This window comes from Malaclemys terrapin, chromosome 2, assembly GCF_027887155.1.
Source record: "Malaclemys terrapin pileata isolate rMalTer1 chromosome 2, rMalTer1.hap1, whole genome shotgun sequence".
NCBI classification, from domain to species: domain Eukaryota; kingdom Metazoa; phylum Chordata; order Testudines; family Emydidae; genus Malaclemys; species Malaclemys terrapin.
In genome coordinates, this window is record NC_071506.1 from 267,848,325 (window position 1) to 267,871,740 (window position 23,416).

The window sequence follows — 23,416 nt, forward strand, 5'->3', positions numbered from 1 at the left end:
GAGCCAATTTCATTTGCAGGCCATTTCTAATGAAAACCTTGCTGTTGTGATCCATGGCTTTGCCACTTCAAAATTAGACTATTACAAACTGTTCTCTGTAGACCACACCCATAAACTTATTCAGAAACTTTAAATGGTATAGAGTAGAGCCATCTTTTTAATGAGTGAAGAATTTCACAAGGAGCACTTTATACCTGTGCTTCATGATTAGGGCCCCACCAAATTCATGGTCCATTTTAGTCAATTTCATGGTCATAGGCTTTTTAAAATAGTAAATTTCATGATTTCAGCTTTTAAATCTGAAATTTCACAGTGTTGTAATTGTAGGGGTCCTGGCCCAACAAGGAGTTGGGGTGGGGGTTGCAGAATTATTCTAGAGGGGGGTTGCGGTACTGCTACCCTTACTTCTGCGCTGCTGCTGCTGGTGGTGGTGCTGGGCAGCCAAAGAGTGGTGGCTGCTCACCAGGAGCCCAGCTCTGAAGGCAGTGCTGTTGCCAGCAGTTGCGCAGAAGTAAGGATGGCATGGTACAGCATTGTCACCCTTACTTCTGCACTGCTGCCTGTAGACTGGACCCTCAGTTAGCAGCCATCACTCTCCGGCCACCCTGCTCTGAAGGCAGTAGCACAGAAGTAAAGGTGGCCAGACTATGACCCCCCTAAAATACCTTACAACCCCTCTGCAACTCCCTTTTGGGTCAGGACCCCCAATTTGAGAAACGCTAGTCTCTCTGTGAAATCTGTATAGTATAGGGTAAAAGCACTCAAAAGACCAGATTTCATGGCCGTGAATTTGTTAGGGCCATATTCATGAGCTGTTGCTTGGCTTCTGAGTTGAATTTAAAGCACAGACTATAGAGTAATAATAATTTTCCCTGCTCTTTATTATGGAATGAAAGCTGTCCCAATATTTAAAGTGACACAGGTCATATTTTCACAATAATTTAGTCTTTGAAAAACTATCTTTTATGAATTAAAAAAAACAGATTTTTTGTTGTAATTGTAGTGGAAACTGTTGAAACAAACAACCAATACTCCAGACACTCCCTTGCCTTGTTTGTAGTCAAAACACTGCAGCATTTTCCAAGTACAAAGAGCACCTAAATGTGGAATAAACTAGAAGCTGACTATAAACAAAAGTGAATGATCTGGCTCACCTACATCCATTGCTCAAGCTTGATAGAAATAAACAAACAAAAACAGAATAAGCAAAGAAGAGTAAACTAGACATAACAAAAAGTTCCCTATTAACAGTCTCAGATATTACGTATAACTTAGGGAAGGACATTAAAAGACGTTTTTTTAACCTGATAATTGACCCTTAAAAAGCCAAGTCTCTCAAGAACTAATCTAACTCCCCTTGGAAAAAAATGGGAAGATTTCCATCAACGTGCATGGGAGTTGGCTCAGTGAGACAATATACAATTACCATCACAACTGGCACTCATTTTTGACAGACTCAGTAAAGAGGCCAAGGATTGCAAAGTTCATGGACAATGAACTACTCCTTCCTGGAGGTGGTCTCTTCAGGTTAAAGATGAGTTATGCTTGTTGGCGGTCTTAGGGAATGCCCCCATTAGTCCTGTACCTGTTTGGTGGACTAAAAGGATTTCTTTTTTCAGAGATTAATTGACCTTCTGTTCCTCTTCTCAAAATATGTTAAAACTATCTCTATCTAAAGAGTGTCTTATTGTAAAAACAAGTTTTGAACTAAAAATTTAAAAATATAATAAAATCTATTTTAACTACTGCAACATTTGAATTAAGAATTTAAAGAAGTGCACCAGACTGCCAAAAGATCTCTTCAAATTGCTCTTTATAGATTCTCTGTGTGGTGCTATTCTAACCGCTGATTTTTATGATAATCAATAATTTGAATTTCTATAGCACCTTCCATCCATGAGCCACATTACAATCATGAATGAGGCAGATTAAATTTTGCTGACTATTCCCATTTTACAGAAACTACCTATTCACCCTGCCCTACCCACCTCTTTCTCCTTCTCATCCTTAAACACATCAGATCCCATAACAGTAGCTCATCTTTGCACAAGTCTCCCTACTGCACACTGGTTCATGGCATGTTTCTCCCTCATTTATCAACCCTCCCACCCATCTCCCACAGAACCAGCCCTCCCTGTTCTCATCTGCCTTTGCTTCCCCCTTCCCTCCCCCCCCCCATTCAGTATCTCTCCCTACAATGGCCTCTGCTCCTGAATGCACCCAGCACCTCTCTCCTTACTGGCCCCAGCTTCCCCGCATCACACAGTGCCCTGCTTATTGGCCCCTGGTTCCCCCCATCCAATGGCTCCTGCTCTCCCCATCACACATTTACCCTCCCCCCCTTATTGGCCCCGGCTTCCTCACCCCCACCCAATCCATGGCCCCTGCTCCCCCACCACACACTCCACTGGCCTCCCTACCCCCATCACACTGCGCCCTCTTATTGGCTCCTGTGGTCCGCCCCCGATACAAACAGCCACCCTGCCAGCGGACTCTGCAGCACCCCTGGGCTCGTCCCATGGAGACTGTCACTGTCTTTTTAACACCGACCTGCTCCTCTCGCCACGGTCCGGATCGGGTTGCTTAGCAACGCAACTCCCAAGCTTTATCACAGCCCGCCGCCACACCCCCACGGCAGCGCGAGGCAGAAACCGAGGCGTATGCGTGCGTGCCGCGCAAGTGGGCGGGCAGAACGTCAAGGAGGCGAGGGCGCACGCAGACCGGAAGTTCAAGTGGCGCGAGGGAGGAGTGTGGAATGTGGGCGTGAGGAAGGGCCTGTGGAAGGGACAGTCCAGGGGCACGTGGCCGCTGCCCAACGGTCGGTGTGTCCTCGTGCCCCTGGGTGAGGCTGTGCCTTTCGAACGCACGTGGGAAGGGGAGGCGGAGCTCTGTGCCGGGCGGGCGGGGCTGGATAAAGCGGCGCGCGCCCTGCGCGCTGTTGTCTGACTCACTGAGCGTTGCGCTGTGCGGGGGCAGTTGGAGCTAAATTTGTTCAGCTGTTTTGAGCTGTCCGTCAGAAATAAACACTTTTTTTAAAAAATCTGATTTTGTACGTAGAAACAGTTGGCTTTGAAATATCACTTTGGCAAACCTCTATTCAGAGATGATACGGTCAGAAGCGGCCATTGTGGCTCGCTAGTCTGACCTGCTGCCGAACATAGGCTCTGAGATGTCTCTGAATTAATTCTCTTTTGACTAAAGCATAATTTATCTATCATAAAACAATCTAAATTTAAAAATTTCCAGCAATGGAGGTTCCACCACCACTCTTGCTAAGTTCTTGTAGTGGTTTCCTCAGTGAAGTATAAGCAGAGCATTACTATTTACTTTGTAGGAGCTTGTAGAGAATTAGGAATCTGGGCCCCATTGGGCACTGTGCAGTCTTGAAGGCCCCAATCCCATAAATACTTTCACTTGTGTTTAACTTTATTCACATGACTAGCTCTGACAGTGGCACTCTTCTTGTGCGTAAGTGATTGTAGGGTCAGGGCCTATGTTTCCATTTCTTTTTGGTGCTGAAAGGGGTACATCAAGTCATGTAAGCCATTTTGCTGCATCACTTTGCATACAATTTCAGATTTTGAGGGCAGAAACATCCACTACTTCTGCCCTTTGGGTTTCAGTGAAAATATTCCACAGAGCGGGGCTTTTTGTTTACCATCACAGACAATTTATTAAGTATCAGGGAGTACTTCCTTTGTGTGACAATTTATTGTCACACAAAGGAAGTACCAGAACAAATATATCCAGAACTGCTGGTAAGAATAGTTATAGTTGATTAATCTAGGCTTTTTCGGCTGGTTTTCTGGCTATCCTTTACACTTAGATCCCATTTTCCCTCAAATGGACTGGGCACATCAGGTCAGGTCCTTAGTCCATGAGCAGCTTTCTCTCCATCTGGTTGGTTTAACCAGCTTTCATTGCATTTTAAAAGGTCCAGCCAGTCAGAGGGCAGTTCACTCATAAAAGCTGCTCCAATCTCATTCTGGCCTTCTCCTGTCTTCCCAGTTGCTTCTAAGGTATAACCTATTTGTCTATGTGGAAAGCCTGGAATGCCTCAGTAGTGGTCATCTAATAGTTACTCTCTCTTTCTGCTCAGAGATATGTTCCTAACATGTTTACAAACCAAAATGGAGTATTTTGTGATGTATTGCAGAAATGCATGCAGTGTAGCTGTAGCCATGTCGGTTCCAGGATATTAGAGAGACAAGGTGGGTGAGGTAATATCTTTCATTGGACTAACTTCCATTGGTGAGAAAGACAAGCTTTTGAGCCACATAGAACTCTTCTGCGGGTCTGGGAAAACTACTCTGCATGTCACAGCAAAATGTAAGATGTAACAGACTGTTTAGCACAGTAGTTTCCAACCTGTGGTCTTTGGATCCCCGAGAGTCCACAGAATATGTCTAAGGCAGCGTTTCTCAAATGCGGCCATCAGGGGCTTTTCTTGTGGCCACAAGTGGCTTTCTTGTGGATGTGATGGAGTGGGCATGGGTGGCAAAATAGTGGCTCCTCCTCCTCCCTGTTGCTCCTGGATGCTCTGCCTTGGTGTTGATTGCTGGGACCACCAGCAGGGGTTGGGCTCTGCTCCCCTCTAGAGACACCTGGAGCACAACGCTGGAGTAGCAGGCAGCCAGTGAATTCCCCACCTTCCCGGGGCAGTGGGGCTCAGGATTTGGGCATCAGCTCTGGGGTGGTGGGACGGCAGGTTGTGGCTGAGGGGCTTCGGGCTCCAGGTCTGGCCGTGGGGTGGCAGGCCCCAGGCTCTTGCCATGGGGTTCAGGCTCTAGCCCTCCACTGACTCCCCTAGCCCCCCCATCTAGCCCCATTGCCCTTGCTGCCTCCCGAGACCTCCCCATCCAGGGCTTAATTTGTCCCCCAGGCTTGCCAGGGCTGAATAAGCCTGCTGTGAAAAGTGATACTTGCATGTTTGTTGTGAAAAGTGATATTAACAGACTTACTAGCTAACAATAAATAAATTACAATGGTTTGGATATGTATATGTTCATATTTACTTGTTTTTCCTAAAGCTAATTAAGTATTTTAGGGGAAAGTGTGAGATTGGCCACCAGCAAGATTGGGTGGCCGCACTCTGAGGACAAAAAATTTGTCCTGAGAACTCCTGGTCTAAGGGGTCGAGGAAAGGTTGTCGTTACCATAGAAAAGTGATTTTCAGCCTGTGGTCTGCACACCTCTGTGGGTACGCAGAGTATGTCTAAGATTTCAAAAGGCGTCCACACTTTCATTTGACATTTTTTAGGGGGTTGCAAATGAAAAAAAGGTTAAGATGCACTGGTTTAGCATAAGTAATTAGCACATATTGTAAGGGACCATTCAAGGTACTCGGGGCCACTCTACCTTCAATAATATAGAAATAGCATTTCAATATATTTAATTGTCCCTCTTTTTTATAGATACATTTGCTGGAAAATAGAAGAGAAATTGTTTTTAAAGTCATCCAAATAGAAAATAGGTGGTTGATCTGTTGATGTTTATCTGTGGAGATATTTAAGAGTAGGTTAGATAAATGTCTATCAGAGATGGTCTAGACAGTATTTGGTCCTGCCATGCGGGCAGGGGACTGGACTCGATGACCTCTCGAGGTCCCTTCCAGTCCTTGAATCTATGAATCTATGTATTTCTTTTCAGTAGATATAAATATCTACTCAAATTACAGATCTGAACTAGCAGAGAGAAAAGTTATAAACAGGTACTTGTATGTGTATGTAATAGCCTCCATCTTCAAGACTATTAAAGTATTAAAGCAGCCACCTTAAAAATGACGAAAACAGTTATTTTTATAGATATGGGGGAGAAAATAATAAAACACCACTTTATGAAGCTGCAATTCAGTAGGTGAAGAACATAAAACAAATTAAACATGACACAATAATACCATATGAAAGTGCTCTCCAGGCTGAAGGAAAAGAGAGCTCTTTATTCAATTTTCAAAAAGCACACAGTTAGAAGTCAGTGAAAACAGCAACTGATTCTTTTAGAAGTTGCAAATAGGAATCTTTTAAAGAAAATGTTTTCATACCTTTCTGTTTTTATTGTGCCTAACTAAATTCGTCCCGTACACTTTATAAAGTTTTCAGTAATAATGATCCCTCTGATTCAAGGCTACTATGCTTTGATTGAAATTAAAAGATCAATGTCATATCAGTTTGTTTTTTTAACTCTGACACAGTGCTTAATTTGTGCTGGGGCTCGCCAGGGCTGAGCCCCGACACCTCTAGGCTTGGCAGATAGCCCCAGTACTTCTTGGCTTGCCGCATCAGTTCTGAAAGTAAAAAAATTGCTTGAGCCCTGGCACCTAATTGCTTGAGCCCGGCACCTTTTTCATTACAAATTAAGCACTACTCTTACAGGAGTTTAATTTTCATATTAACTGTATTTTCACTGCTCAACTGAAATGTTTGTATTAGCTGACACACAGTCAAGAATAAGTTAATATCTACATTGCAGATGATACCAAACTGGGAGGGATTGCAACTGTTTGGAGGACAGGGTCATAATTCAAAATGATCTGGACAAATTGGAGAAATGGTCTGAGTTAAACAGGATGAAGTTTAACAAAGACAAATGCAAAGTGCTCCACTTAGGAAGGAAAAATCAGTTTCACACATACAGAATGGGAAGAGACTGTCTAGGAAGGAGTACGGCAGAAAGGGATCTAGGGGTTATAGTGGACCACAAGCTAAATATGAGTCAACAGTGTGATACTGTTGCAAAAAAAGCAAACATGATTCTGGGATGTATTAACAGGTGTGTTGTGAGCAAGACACAAGAAGTCATTCTTCCGCTCTACTCTGCTCTGGTTAGGTCTCAGCTGGAGTATTGTGTCCAGTTCTGGGCACCGCATTTTAAAAAAGATGTGGAGAAATTGGAAAGGGTCCAGAGAAGAGCAACAAGAATGATTAAAGGTCTTGAGAACATGACCTATGAAGGAAGGCTGAAAGAATTGGGTTTGTTTAGTTTGGAAAAGAGAAGACTGAGAGGGGACATTATAGCAGTTTTTCAGGTATTTAAAAGGGTGTCATAAGGAGGAGGGAGAAAACTTGTTCACCTTAGCCTCTACAGATAGAACAAGAAGCAATGGGTTTAAACTGCAGCAAGGGAGGTCTAGGTTGGACATTTAGGAAAAAGTTCCTAACTGTCAGGGTGGTTAAACGCTGGAATAAATTGCCTAGGGAGGTTGTGGAATCTCCATCTCTGGAGATATTTAAGAGTAAGTTAGATAAATGTCTATCAGGGATGGTCTAGACAGTATTTGGTCCTGCCATGCGGGCAGGGGACTGGACTCGATGACCTCTCGAGGTCCCTTCCAGTCCTAGAATCTATGAATCTATGAATCTATTGCAGTCTTCTAGAGAGAAACATGCCTCTTTAATTGCCATTTCTTATTAAGTGGCACCTTTTAGTAGGAGTGTACACTGGAAACGTGAGGTAGCTAAAGTTACTTTAAACAGATTAACATAAAGAAGATGTGGCCTGGTTTGAAAGTGGATGGATCCGTTGTTAGTGATACCAGTTTTCTATGCTTGGATAGTGCTGTAATTTTCTCTTTAATTTACAGTGTTAATTATATGTTTTTAAATGGCTGAACTCATGAATCTCTCTATAATGGATGAGTTTTACAGCCTTCTTTTGAATAGACTATGCAATGAACAATATAATTCTATGTAATACATTGGAAGTTGTTGCCTGAAACACCCTACTTTGTTAGCACCCTACTTTGTTAATCCTTCTACAAAAGAGTTAAGGCCCTGTTCTTGTAAACCAGGACATCACAAGCACAGGGGTCTATCTGCCCATTTATCTTTGTAGAATTGCAACCTAAGGCTTGGGTCTACACTATAAAATTAGGTCAGTTTAACGACGTCGGTCAAAGGGGTGAAAAATCCACATCCCTGAGCAGCATTGTTAAAGCAACCTAAATCCCTGTGTAGATAGCTCTAGGTCGACAGAAGAATTCTTCTGTCCATCTAGCTACTGCCTCTCTTGGGGAGGTGGATTACCTACTCTGATAGGAGAACCCCTGCTGTGAGTGTAGGTAGTGTTTACACTGAAGTACCATAGTTGTGCAGCTGTGCCACTGTAGTGTTTTAAGTGTAGACAAGCCCTAAGTGAGTATAGCTAATTCACTGAGTTAGGTGGCTTGTTGCACCATGTGGATATACAGAAGGTGGGAGTAGCTTTCTTGGAAGAGAAGATCTAGGATGTGGATTGAGCTGATCTGAGATAGGAACCTTAGGAGCAGCCAAGCTTGGAGTGAAGCTTTGAAGCAAACTTCATATTATATAATTAATTTCTGTGTTAATAAACCAAACTCCCAGTGTTTGGACACTGCTTGAGTAGGCTGGGAATAGCATCTGTGTGCAGAAAGATAGTGATATTTTATCATTGTAAACAATATTTAGGGTAAGAACATAAGAACGGCCGTACTGGGTCAGGCCAAAGGTCCATCTAGCCCAGTATCCTGTCTACCGACAGTGGCCAATGCCAGGTGCCCCAGATGGAGTGAACCTAACAGGTAATGATCAAGTGATCTCTCTCCTGCCATCCATCTCCACCCTCTGATAAACAGAGTCTAGGGACACCATTCCTTACCCATCGTGGCTAATAGCCATTAATGGACTTAACCTCCATGAATTTATCCAGTTCTCTTTTAACGCTGTTATAGTCCTAGCCTTCACAACCTCCTCAGGTAAGGAGTACTAAAAGAATACAAGACAATAAATTCACATTAGGATCAGTCATTCTGATGTCATATGCCATGCACACAGTTTGAGTGGGTTAAGGAGGATAACAGACTGGTGGAGTTCTGCTGTGTGTGGGAGGTTGGATTTGGTGAATCTGTGCAGATAGCGTTGCAGAACCTTTCTGTATGCCCAGTGGAAGGTTTTTTTAGGGGAAAGGTGGAGTTGGAGAATTAAAAGGATCGTCTGGCTATTTTATCCTTTTTAACTGTGTTTTGTTATCTAGTCTGTTAATATGTTTTTATTCTGCTATTTGTTTACTCTTTGCATTTCTCTGTTTCTAGTCAATTTCACATTCAGCCACTCATTCTCTAGCACAATGATGTAATGCTTAGGTTATAAACACAGCAGTGATGTTTGTGGCCTGATCCAGATCTTATTGAAGTTGATGGAAAGACTGCCATTGATTTCAGTAGGCTTCAGATCATGCCCTTTGCATGAAATACCTTTTCCATTGCAGGGAAGAAAAAATCAATCAAAGGGAAAGTTACTTTGTTTTTGTTTTGTTTTTTTAAACTAAACTATGTTTTGGGCCAAAAGTGACCTCACAGATATTCCTTTAATTTTTATTTAACATGCACTTCTACTGACAAAAAATTCTGTGCTCCGATGATATACATCATACTTAGGATTTATATGTCTGTAGCGCTTTACGTTTCCAAAAGCACCATACAAAGATTAGCTAACTAACCCTCAAATATCTCTAAATGATTATAAATATATATTATATATTATATGCAGTATTTATTATGCACATCATTGTTAAATGTGCAAGCTATTGGAATGCCTAGTGTTGGATACATCCAGAGTGTCTAGTTTTGCCTAGGAGGCTCAGAACATGTTTAAAAAAAATAAATTATAGGTAATAGATGACTCAACAGGAGATATTTTCTATTTGAGGGAAATCAATTTAGTTAAGTAAAAGTATAAATTTTATCTTTAACAAATACATATTCTAGGAGTAGTTTTTGAATTTGTAAAAATCACCAGAATGTAATGTATCAAATTTGTTTCTGTTTCTTTCTTTATTTTTTGAAAGGTGCTCATTCCTTGAGAATGAAGTAAACCTCTAGCTCTATCATTGCAGACTTCAGAATTAGCACTGAAAACATGGGATTCTTTTCCTGGGTTGATGAAAGTAATTTCTTGTTTGCTGTGTCAAACAAAGCATGCTATTTGTCACATTGTGGTTTGTGTATCTTTTTAGAAGCTTTCAACTTTGATCTGAGTCAAGGTACACTCAGTAGCACAGATGACAGAAGTAACAAACCAGTGATGTGCATTGTCACTCACACAAACTCTTTAAGTCAACAAATACTGAGTCTTAGATGTAGAAAACCATATTACTTTTGAGGAGGCTTGTGCATTCTTGTGAGAAAACGCAGACCTTTGCCTTTCTTGTTTCAGACAAAGGTGTGGAACAACTTATTAGTTAAGGATTCAGTTCAGTGTGTGCAATCAAAAGCTGCCTCTTCTAGGCCAGATTCTGGCCCTTGCTTGTATTTTTAGGTAAACAATTGCATTTAAAAGACATTGCAGAGCTGGGCTCAGTAGCACATAAAAGCTGCTTTCTTTAAACTGTCATCACAGTGGATTTCAGAACGTGCTTTTAATACTTCCAGGGTTGATGTTTATGTCTCTTTCTCTTTTTTTTTATTAAATGCTATTTGAAATAGTTTTGTTTTTATTATTTAACTTTCACCTGCCTTTTAACTCATCTATGGTAGCTTTAACGAAACTAGTCTTGTGTATGACAAGGCAAAGGCTTAGCAAAACATTTTGCAACATGGCCTTTTAAAGTCACAACTTTATTAAAAGCCCCTGTTTAACCCCTCCAAAAAAGAAAATGTAAAACAAAGCCATAAAATGATGATAAATAAATGGTTGGTTTCAAGTTGTTTTGATTTACTATATTTTGTGAGGTATACTAATTATTCACATTTCTTTAGTTCTATAGTTTCATTTCAGGCTTCAGGTTTATTACAATTCCCTTCTTTTTTAAGAAGTAACATTGGAAGAGAATGAATGCCTTAAATAATCAAAATTAGGGGATTTTTGATGTATAGGCTCTGTAGAATCTTCCCCATGACTGTTGTGGAGCCATCGTGTGACCCAGAGTAATGTCTATACCATGCTTGCCAAACTCGGAAGCTTTAGCATCACACTATGTGAGTGATTCATAGTTTTTAAGGCCAGAAGGTACATTAAGATAGTCTGCTGGGCCTCCTATGTAACATAGTCCATATAATTTCACCCAGTTGTCCTTGTATTGAGCCCAATATCTGTGTTTGACTAAAACATATATTCCAGAAAGTCATGTAGTGTTGATTTGAAGACTTCAAGAGATGGAGAATCCATCACTTCCTTTGGTAGTTTGTTCCAATAGTTAATCGCTCTCACTGTTTAAAAAATTGTGCCTTATTTCTAATTTGAATTTATCTGGCTTAAATTTATTACCACTGGTTCTTGTTATGCCTTTCTCCACTAGGGTAAGGAGTCCTTTAGTACCTGGTATTTTCTCCCCATAAAGGTATGGCTACACCCTAGTCAATTCACCTTACAGTTTTCTTTTTGATAAGCTAAACAGATTGATCTTCAAATTTCTCTCTGTAATGCTTTTTTACAAGCCCTTGAATAATTGTTGTATCTATTTTCTGCATCCTCTCCAATTTTTCAATATCCTTTAAAAATGTGTGCATCAGAACTGGAGGCAATATTCTAGTATTGTTCTCACCATGCCATATACAGTGGTAAAATCACCTCCCTACTCCTACTCCCTTGTTTATACATCCAAGGATCATGTTATACCTTTGTCACATCATCGCACTGGGAGCTTATGTACAGTTGTTTGTCCACTATGACTCGTAAAATCTGTTCCTTTACTACTTACCAGGATACAGTCTCCCTTTCTGTAGGTATAGCTTGCATTCCGTGGTCCTGGATGCATGACCTTGCAGTTGTATACAAACACATTTTCTTTGAATAAGCCCAGCTTACCAAGCAACCCAGATTGCTCTGTAAAACTGCTCTGTTCTCATCATTTACCATTCCTTGCACAAAATGTTTGTGTAATCACTAAACTTTATCAGCAATGATTTTATATTTACTTCCCAATCATGGAGAATAATATTGAATGGTGTCAGGCCTAGAACTGATCCCTGCAGAATCCCACTATCCAGTGATGATTCTCCATTGACAATTACTGTGTGAGATCTGTTAGTTAGCCAGTTTAATCTATTTAGTGCAGGGCCGCCCAGAGGATTCAGGGGGCCTGGGGCAAAGCAATTTTGGGGGCTCCTTCCATAAAAAAAGTTGCAATACTATGTTCTCGTGGGGGCCCTTGTGGGGTCCGGGGCCTGGGGCAAATTGCCCCACTTGCCGCCTTCCTCTCCCCCCGAGCAGCCCTGATTTAGTGTTTGCTTTATTGATATTGTATAATGCTGTTTTTAAAAGGAGAAAAATGCCCACATATGGTCTACACTCTGATGGTGTACTACTTACTGAATTGAGCTAACAGGTTGACACATGAAGACAGATCACTTTTGATGAGTCGCAACATTCCCAACAAACAGTTGCCTGTTAGTGGAAAATCCTGTGTGTTCACACGCCTGTAAAATTATTTAGATTTACTGGGACATTCCCATTCAGCCATAATCGTTTCCTCCTCAGCAGGAGATAAGGGAATGCAAACGCACTTTTTCGTTCCAGAAGGACTATTTTTCTTTGTATGTTTTCTGGTAGGTTTCTTTTTCTCCTTTTGGGGTTCTTATATATGAATACCCAGTTTATTAACTACTGTTCAGACCACTCATTATCAAGAAGTATGTATCCCAGAAGAAAATAAGGTAGTAATTTTGGTTGTGCTGGGTTACGGCAAAAGGGACACCCTTAAAGAGAAGCAATCCAATAAAGTAATAAAAATTGAAAATGCTTATTACACCAGTATAAGGAGCTTAAACGCAACCATGTGTGAGCCTGAGTGTCTGGCATCAGAAGAATACAGGGCTGATGAAAGCAATCAATGAGATACAGTAATTCCTGGCTGTAAACTATAGAAGAAAGACAGATTGGGAGGGAGACCAATGCTATAAATTAAAAATTTCATAGGCTTTATTTGGAAAGAAAAGACTGGAGAGGACCATGACAGGAAAAACTGGGATAAATCCTGTCCTGTGCTGGGTGAGTGGAATAGTGAGGGGTAAGAGCCCGTTTCAAAAGTTATATTTTTTTGGAGGGGGCGCATTTAGGGAGAAGATGGGATAAGGAGTGGATGGGGTTATATGTTCTCATGGGATAATTAAGTTTTGGTGACAGTTTGGCTTATAATTCTAGGAATGCTGGAAGTCAATTTAAAGGTCAGTGTAATTTTTTTATTGTTGTTATTATTGTGATTTTTAAGTGGTGTAACAGGCATCCAGAGCTTGGTATGGGCGCCTCTACTATCTGGTTTTTAATATAAAAGTTTTGGAGATAAAGAGGCTATTTGAAGAACAATGGACCAAAGATATACACCCAATAAAATATTCTGTAAGTACATCAGTACTGGTGTTGGAAGCCCCTGGGATAGTCAGTTAGCCTGTTAGAACATATGACATAAAGGAACAATCTAAGAGGATAAACCAATTTTGGAGTAACTACGTTTTTTCTTTGTCTGGGTCTTCAGCACAGAGGATATGGGTACTGTTTATAGATAGGCAAGATGATGCATTATCAGAGGTAGTAATAGATAGATATGAAAAGTTTGGAACAATTCAAGGAATTAAATGCAATAAATAGCCAGATCAGATGGCATTTACCCAGGGGATTTGAAACAACTAAAGAATCAACTAAAAGAACAAATGACAATAAATGGGTATTTCATAAATACTGGTACAATATTGGAAGACTAAACGGTAGCCAACTTTATACTTATCTATTGGGGGGTGGGCAGGGAAAGATTCTAAGAGGGATTCCAACAATTAGACTGGTGAGCCTTATCTCAGTGCTAGGGAATTTAATTGAGCAACGTTATAGATAAGATCTATAACGAACCTGGATGAGTAGAATGATAGAGAGAATCAGCCTGGTTTTGGATTGCTAAAACTGTCTGACATGTTAGAATTCTTTTAAAAAGTTAACAAATTAATGTTAATTTAAAACAGCAAATCTAAATGAAGCCACACAAGAGACTGTGTCAGGGCTTTTAGATATTAGTTAATAAAACAGCTGCTAATTATAAGAAAGAAAGAAACTATCATAAAAGAAACTTGATAACCTCAGTGTGAGAAGTAGAACCCTGTCATTAAGTGAAAACTAGTTAAGTGATAGAAATCAAAGTATAGGACCAAATTTCATCAGGAAAAGAGGTCAATGTAGGACTATTGTAAGGAATAACAGGAGAAGTGTTGAATAGTGATGAAACCAATTTTGCTGATGAAACAACATAATTTAGGTTAGACAGTAGTGGGGAAGATTATGAGGAACCTGGAGGGTTTGGAAATTTAGTAATTGGGTAATACAAGAGCAGATGAATTCAGCCTAGAAGAGCATAAGGCTGCACATTGAAAGAAAGGAATAATTTAAATTACTCAATTTACTTATGCATGCTGATTGGTTTTGAATTGCAGAAAAAAGACTTAGATATCATTGTGGCCAGTACACTGAAGATGTTTGCTGAATGTACAACAGTGGTCAGAAGTGTGAATAAAATGTTAGGTTAAAGGGGCTAGGAAATAATACAGAAAATATTATAATGCCATTATATAAATGGGTGTTAATCCAGTGCCTTGAATACTGCATTCACTTTTGGTCACCACATCTCTAAGACATAACAAAAATAGACACGGTCAAGGGGGGAAAAACATTACTAGAGGCATATGAGGTTGATGTGTGAGCGCCTTCTTTAGAAGGGAATTAAAATTAATACACCAGATTCTCATCTGCTGTAAATTGGCACGGCTCTATTAAAATCAATAAAGCCATGCCAATTTACACCACCTAAGAATCTGATCCACTGTCTCTACTGTGGGGGACGGGGGAAAGAATGAAAATTTTTAAAATGTAAGTTTATATTGCTAAGTTAACATTAAGGCTGCAAATGCAAGGACTGAAAAGTTGGGAAATCCCACAGTAAACATTGCTTGTGCAATCTGAATTTGCCCCTTTGTGTGCATCCATTATGATTCAGTCATTAATTACATGAGCACATACTATTTTTTCCAAAGAACCCCCTACCTCTTCTAGCCTGTACTTGTCTTCTCTCATTGCCCCCTTCAGCCAGTCCCAGTCTTCCTCTCCCTCCTGCCTTCTCCCCCAGCTCTTGTCTCATCTCCCACCCCTAGCTCCTCATCCCTCAGCACTCCAATTAGGGTGCTTTCTCTTTCTCCTCTGTGCTATCTGGACAACCACCATGGGGAGAGGGCCATTGAGAGCACAGAAGAAATTGTTATCCTATTCTTAGTGCCGAGTACCACAGTTGCCCTTGTTTAAAAACAAAACATTCTGTTAAAAGAAACATATTTACAGCTATACATATAATATTGAAGATTGGTTACATTTTGGGTCTAGCCTTGATACTTTCAAAATGCGTGGGAAGATATCAAGCAGTTCTCATTGGATGAAATTCACCCATGGTGTGTGCCATCACTTAAACCCCAGTTCAGCCCTTCACAGGAAATTTAATAATCGACTGATGGGTATCATCTGGTTAAATCAATGCTTGTTCATACTTTTTGAACAACCAATGGAAAAAATGGTCCAATTATTTGACAAATACTGTTTGGCAAGATTATAGAGAATAATGCAAGTATTCTTGGAAGAATTTAAGTGGAAAAATGCCAAAATTAGGTTCTTTACTCTCCATGAAGTGATTAGAGCTGATTTAATTATATGCAGATAGTTTGATTAATTGTGAATAGTCCTTACCCAGCCAATATTCCGACTTCAGTAGGAATTTTGCCTGAGTAGGGACTACGGGATTGGGCCTTTGAGGGTAAGTGTCTTGAAAGGGTCTCTTTATTAAGCAGCAGTTTAAATTCTGAACTGCAGTGAAATCCCATTTTCACCTTCTCGCTCTTATTTTACCTAGTCTGTGGAATTGCTCTGTACGAATGTTAATCCCCTTCTCTCTTTATCAGTAGAGGGTGCTATGGGAGTTTTGTGCTTTGCAGCAGCCTTTTGTGTATGCATAGTTCAATCTAATTTAAGAAGAACTGACTATTTCAATGGGAGTCAAGTGTGCATTTAAATGGTGTGTGGGAGAGCCATAATGTAATGGCAAACCATTTCCTTAATTGATTAGAGTTAAAGAAGGAAGACATTTTAAAAAGGATAGTTGCAGATTCCTGCCCCTCCTCTCCTCCTGAATGAATCGCTGAGCATGTTTTTGTAGCATATTTGCTCATTACCAACAAATGATTGCATTTTCTGTGCATTTTAAATACAGGTCCTGTATTCAAAGTTGTTGGAAATGTATTACAAGGAAATATTATTATAAAATGTTGAATAGAAACATGTTAAATGCCACAACTTTTATAGTAGTCAAAATTTAATACAAAAAGATTTTAAAATCCCATTCTGCAAAATACTTAAAAATGGAAAACTTGTTTTGATAAAATAGTGAAACATAATCAAGCTGTTCATTGATTAAATCCCAAGCAATGATGTTAGAAGAACATTAAGGTTGCAAAATCGAGCAGGGAAAAGTTAGGCTTGGTCTACACTACCCCCCCCAATTCGAACTAAGGTACGCAACTTCAGCTACGTGAATAACGTAGCTGAAGTCGAAGTACCTTAGTTCGAACTTACCTTGGTCCACACGCGGCAGGCAGGCTCCCCCGTCGACTCCGCGGTACTCCTCTCGCCGAGCTGGAGTACCGCAGTCGACGGCGAGCACTTCCGGGTTCGACTTATCGCGTCCAGACTAGACGCGATAAGTCGAACCCAGAACTTCGATTTCCAGCCGTCGAACTACCTGGTAAGTGTAGCCAAGGCCTTAGAAAATGGGAGAATTAAGGTTGCCTATGCATTTTTCATTTGGTCCTCTTGTGTGTATGCATTCTGATACAGATTTTAATTACATGATTGCATATTGTTTTTACCCTGGGACCCCTACCTCATTCAGTGCACAGGCTAGATGGTGCTCACTGAACGAGTAAGCTATTAAATATTTATTTTTACTCTCACCATTCATTGTGTGACCGCATGCACTATTTACTGAACACTATCCAAACCCTGCACTGAATGTACAGTTATTCGTTTCCTCATACTTTTCTATAGTGCTCTCATGGTAGTATCTTAGTGCTTTACAAACATTAATTAATTTATCTTGAAAATGAGGGGGTATTTTACACATAGGGAGCTGAGACAGAGGTATTAAGGTAAAAATTGTCCACTAATTTTGGGTCCCCAATTTGAGATACCTATGACCTGATTTTTCAAAGTACTTAGCGTTATATAGACCACTTTATATGTTCAAAGCAGAATTGCCATAGACTTCAGTTGCAAGTGATCAGCACTTCTGCAAATCAGATTGCAGGGTCTCAAGTCATGCTTCAAGAAAATGAGAAACACACAATTAGACCACCTGTGAAATTGTTGGTTTATGTGATCTGCTCATCACATAGGAACTCTATGTCAGAAGCAGGGATAGAATCCTGTTCTCCAGGGCAACATTCAACCACCTTAACTGTTAGACCCTTCTTTCTCTTCCTGCCCTCCCCTGCTTCATTCACCACATGCCTTTCAACTTGTGCAACGAATAATGTAGGGTCCTAAAGTCATCAGCTTCATTAATGGCATAACCCTGATTTATTCCCAAAGCATCATCTATCTTGTGTGCTGAATGAGACAGGGTTTATGTGGGAAATATAGTATGTGATCATCCAATTAAAGATTGTATCAAAATGCATACACACAATGGGGCCAAATTAAAGTTGCACAGGCAAACTTGATTCTGGTATTTCCTCAATTTTGAGGGCTTGACTTTGCAATCTTAACATTCTTTTAACATAATTTTTTGGGATGCAGTTTCCCAAGTTTTTTAAAAAGCAAACTGTAAAAACAGAAAGTCCATCATGTGGAACCACACTGACCTATTTGAGTCACCTGCGTGGTTGAAATACTAGATCCACAGCACAGTCCACTAACATTTGAGCTAACTGGAGTAACTGGTAACAGTAGAAGGATGTTTTCTTCTTTGTGGACTAGAGGGACATATACTTTGCCTGTGGGGTTTACACCCATTTGCTAGACAGCAAAGGAAAGTTGAAACTCAGGAATCCTGGGTTCAATTCCAGGTCCTGTAGGGGAGTGTGCTCAGGGCCAGCTTTAGGCACCGCGGGGCCCGATTCAAAGGAGCTGCCGCCAAAGTCCCGCCACTGTCTTTGGCGGCAGCTCATTCGCTGCTGTGGAGGAAGGACCCTCTGCCAAAATGCCGCCGAAGACAGCGGCAACGATTGATCTGCCGCCACTGACCGTGCCGGGACTTCGGCGGCAGCTCAAATGGGGAGCATTGAGAGTACAAAAGAGACAATCTCCCTGCTCTTATTTCTGGGGCCCACACCAGAGCAATCTCAGGATCTGGGCAGAGTCACTGGGGGAAAGTCCTTCTCAGCTCTGCAGGCCTGGAATGGAGCATATCTAGCTACATTATGTGCAATCTGGTTGGTCCATAAGGACTGTGAGTGGATGGAGCATGCTCAGTGCAGATTGTATCTTCAGAGAAATTTCACAAGTCTCTATTGAACATGTGTGAACTGAGATTTTTCAGAGGCTTGTAATTTGATCAAATTTAGGTGAATTTCCCCAGGGATGGCAAAAGGCACATCCCTGACACAAAAGTAATCTCCTTTCCAAATTTCAAGACCCTGATCCAAAGCATGGCAGCACTAAATTGACTTTTAAAAAAAGAAGATAGGAATTTTTTAACATAGCACCACACCAGATTTTCCCCTAAATCCCCTTTCTTGGAAATGGCAGAATGATTTTAGCTGAAAACTCCCCAAAATATACAGCCATACTCTGATACCCAGTATGAAAAATTTCAGTCAGTTTGGCAAAATCATAAGCAACTGCAAAGTTGTATAATGGAAAGTGTCTGGTAACTTTAAGTATAGCTATCGTTACCTGCCTATAATAAATCATTTACTTCATATGGTAAACTCCTTGGGGCAGGGACCTTTCTTTTCCTGTGTGTTTGTACAATGCCTAGCACAATGGGTACACGACTGAGCTTTAGGCAGTACAGCAGTACAAATAATGCTTAATAATAATAATACAGAAAACAGAGTTTTCCTTATTTTGAATGTGTTGCTTCAGCTTCATTTTTAAATATACATTTAACATATGCTATATTCAGTGATTACAAATAATCATTTTTTGCACCCAAATTGTATCTGGGTGCAAAATCTGGCTTGGTAGAAAGTCCTTTTCTCTCTCTCTCTTTATAATGCTAACAAAGTGCCAGTTTTCTAAATTGAGGACATTCATTTTCTATTGTACAATGATTATGTAATTAATCAGTGTTCCTCAATTCCAACTGCATAGTGCAGCTATATTTAAATGGAAAGTGCAATTAGTACTCATTTTCACAGTTTTCTCAGAGTTGTACAATAATACAAATATTCTCACAACTGGTCTGTGATCCACAAAACACTTGGTTGATGATCTGCAGAGGGCTGGAAGGTCATATGATTCTGGCTGTCATTCTTTTCAGCTACTAAATTGTATTGAGAATTCTAAATATATTAAATACTTTCCTCTAATTTATTTTCCATGTAAATAATTGCAATAGTAGCCACAAGGATGCTAAGCCATCATGTATATCCAATTTATAGAAAATATGGTCCGTACTATGGAAAGAGTTTGAGAACACCTGCGGTAATGCAGTATATAAGACACCAACTTTGTCTCGACTAGGCTAAAAAGTGTGATGTTGGAACATCTTAGCCTTTCTGAACACACATTTGAAAAGTCTAGTGCAGACAAGGGACACTGCCTTTAACATATGCTAACAAAGTCAAGTTAAAGCCTGGGCTCCAACTTTTCAAATGCGTTAGAACATGTTAGCTGACATGTTCAGACATCATGCCTTGTTTAGATGAGGATTTAAAAGTCACTATTGACCTGATTCTCAGGGCCAGTGCTATATTCTAGAGATGATAGAGTGAGATTTCTGTTATGTAACTTGAGTGATAATCAAATGTTTGTTAGGGACCAAAGATGACAACTTAATAGGAAGCTGTATAATACTCCCATTGAACACAACACTATGAAGGATGACATGCCGTATATTGGGCCAGCTAAGCTTAGTTCAGTGGATTTTTTTTTTAGACTTTAACATTGGGAAACTTTTTAAAAATATCCAAGGTTGAGTGTCACTTTGGCGTCCTGTCAAAAGGTTATGGAAAAATAATGCTTATTATCAGCATATGGATGAAGCTTTGAAGTGATGATACATACTGGACAATTATAGACACAGAACAGCATAGGTCAAAGAACTGAGCCAAGGGAGATTCCACACACGTGGAAAAATAAAATCTCCCCATGATCATAGGCGCCAACTTTCTCCAGCGCCGGTGAGTGACCACGCCCTCCCGCCCCTTTCCCCGCCCCTGCCGCCCCAATTCCATCCTTTCCCCACCCCTGACCCCGCCCCTATTCCAACCGCATCCCAAAGTCCCCACCCTAACTCCGCCCCCTCCCTGCCCCTATTGGATCCCTTCCCCAAATCCCCGCCCCGGCCCTGCCTCTTCATCCACTGCGCCGTGTTCCCCCTCCATCCCCCTCCCTCCCTGCCCCGTTAATCAGCTGTTCCGTGGCACAAGCACTGGGAGTGAGGGGGAAAAACAGGATGTGGTGGAGCGCTCGTGGAGGAGGCAGAGGTAAGCTGGAGCAGGGAGGGCGGGGCAGGGAGCTGTCGGGGGATGCTGAGCACCCACCAACAGAGTCAGCGCCTATGCCCATGATAAAGGTTTAGTACTAAATAGATTAGCAGAAGCCAATGACCAACTTCATTGTTTACATTACATAAGTAAATTGTTCAAGTTACTAAATTATCCTGATTTTAATCTTGGAGGGCAGCCAGCGCTGGTTGGGCTGAAAAATATTAAACTGTACATTGCACAAGACTTCTTTCCTGAAATCACAGTTGTTTTCAGTTAGGAGTCAAGAACCCACTGAACCAAAAGTCAGGGAAAGGTTAGGAAACAGGATTGTGGGGTGAAAGTCTGGAGACAGACTGGCTAGTATGAGCGAGAAAGCCTATGATTTTTGCTGACCAGTGATTAGAACCAGAAGAGTGGGAGTAAGGACTTCTCCAGTGTTGCCAACTCTTGTGAATTTATTGGTAGACGCACAATATTTCTTGTTCTTCTTAAAGCCCTAGCTCCTAGAGTGAAGTGATTAAGTAAAGAATCACAATTTCTTTTGTAAGTGAGTTTCTGGTCCTTATAGTTCCTATATGCCAAGTCACTCAGGCCCTAATCCAACAAAGTGCTCAAGCACATGCTTAACTTTAAGCACATGAGTAGCCATGTTGATATCAGTGGGTCAACTTGAATGGTTAAAGTTAATTAAGTTAGATTTGTCTTAAACCTCAATCCTGCAATGTGGTGCATTATCTTTAATGTGAGTTATGATGCTCAGCACCTTACAGGGTCAGACCTTTGTCTCTGTGCCTTAGGCTAACCTTCTATAAAATGGGCATAATATGATTTAACTTCATTGCAGGAGGTGGTGATGGTTTAATGCATTGATTCTCAACCAGGGGTACATGTACCCCAGGATGTATGTCAAGGTCTTCCAGGGGGTACATCAACTCATCTAGATATTTGCCTAATTTTACAACAGTCTAGATAAAAAGCACCAATGAATTCAGTACAGACTAAAATTTCATACAGACAATGAATGAGTTGTTTATACTGTTCTATATACCATACACTGAAGTGCAAGTACAATATTTGTATTCCAAATGATTTTATAATTATATAATACAAATGAGAAAGTAAGCAATTTTCCAGTAATAGTGTGCTGTGACATTGTTGTATTTTTATATCTGATTTTGTAATCAAGTAGTTTTTAAGTGAGGTGAAACTTGGGGGTACACAAGACAAATCAGACTCCTGAAAGGGGTACAGTAGTTTGGAAAGGTTGAGAGCCGCTGGTTTAATGAATGTTGGCTAAGTGTCTGGGGACTACCTGATCAACGGCTATACCGGCATGCTCAGTAATTTTATTATTTAAATCCTTGCCATATCTTTCTGTTTCAAATTACACAGACCTACATCTCAGACTACTTTGAATAACTTATGTTAAAACCCTGTATCGTTCTAGCCACACGTTCTTCATTTTTGTAATTTTTTTTTTTATTAATACGGGTTGCAAAACTGTCCACGATATTACAAATAAGAGGCTAGCTCCTGCTCAAATGCAGAGAATGTTAGTCTTGCCATTTGCTTCAGTGAAAGCAGAATCAGGCCCATGAGTTTTTTTTAATCACATGGCAGGATGAGATTAGTCTCACATTCTCCATTTTATGTAACTGTTAGGGATATATGAGTATTTTAACTACTGTTGAGGCCTGCTCCTGAGATGTGCTGCGCAACCCCATCCCTTAAGGAGTAAGTAAACAGGCAAAACTTTTTTCACTTTCCATCTCTCAGAGTCTTCATGCAGAGTGTTTTATAACGAAGCCCCTTTTTGTTTTCAGTTTAAACCGATTTTTACTGAAAAATGTCCAGGTTTTGCAAAAAGTATTATTTATTTTTTTCTGATTTTCACCCTACTTTTGTATCATTCAAATATATAAAAATAACTTATTTATTAGGAAAATACAATACATTGCATGAGATATATGTGATCTGTGTGGCTATCCAAAGCTGGTGGTTGAAGCAAGGTTATGTATTAGTCTAGAACAATGGTTCTCAAACTTTTGTAGTGTGACCTCTTTCACATACAGATATATTGTTTTCTTAAACTCAGAGGTGGCATTGTGTTTTGAGTTCTGTTTTAGTTTCACAGCAAACCATATTGGTTAACAGAATTCAGAGTATTAATCTACTGAATACTTTTCCCCCCGTCTTTCCATCCACCACAATGAACCCCGATATTTACCCAGAAAAATTAATAATAGTTTTTTGCACTGATTTTCACCCGTTTTTGTTGTGGTGGTAAGAAACACTGATAAATTCCCGGGAAAAATTAAGTAAAATAAAAATGGAAAATGAAGGGCCCTATTTATAACACAAGCACACTGAGAATTTATTTGTTTTTCTTACCCTCGTCTCTTCAATTTGCATATCGGCAAATTAAATTGAGGGAGTCACAAATCTTCTCATGCTCTGTCTTAGTCTATACAAATCTTTTGAAAAGTTATTGCCAGCCTCTTTGGTTTTGCTCCTGATTTTTTATTGTTGCCACGATGCTATGTTGCATATTCTTTATTTTAAGTCACATTTAATGTGAGCAGAATTAATCCTAATATTGGTCCATGTGGCAAACTACTAATCACTTCCCTTCATCCTCCACTTTTCCATTCACAAGTGCCTTCTTTCTTTGATATCCAAGCTGTCCAATCAAGTAGCTCATTCCCTTTGCTGGAGATGTTTACTTTTCAGATTAGGGTATCAAAGGCTTTCTTAAAGTGCAGGCAAATTATGTCCAAGGCTGCTTCTTAT

The 23,416-nt window shown here is 40.3% G+C and overlaps 2 protein-coding genes across 6 annotated transcripts in view; one reads left to right on the forward strand and one right to left on the reverse strand.

Annotated features, from left to right (window-relative positions):
• RNF32 (ring finger protein 32) overlaps positions 1-2,694 on the reverse strand; it is a 52,251-nt gene extending 49,557 nt beyond the window's left edge. For 2 of the 5 annotated variants that reach the window (XM_054021120.1, XM_054021119.1), the window contains exon 1: positions 2,551-2,634. The gene's annotated coding sequence lies outside the window, so the exon portion shown is untranslated. Of the gene's footprint in view, positions 1-1,426; positions 1,448-2,550 lie in introns of those variants that run through there. The other 3 variants (XM_054021118.1, XM_054021116.1, XM_054021121.1) reach the window with 3 other exon arrangements.
• Positions 1-23,416, forward strand: part of LMBR1 (limb development membrane protein 1) — a 218,787-nt gene that overhangs the window by 188,754 nt on the left and 6,617 nt on the right. The gene's annotated exons all lie outside the window — the stretch shown is intronic.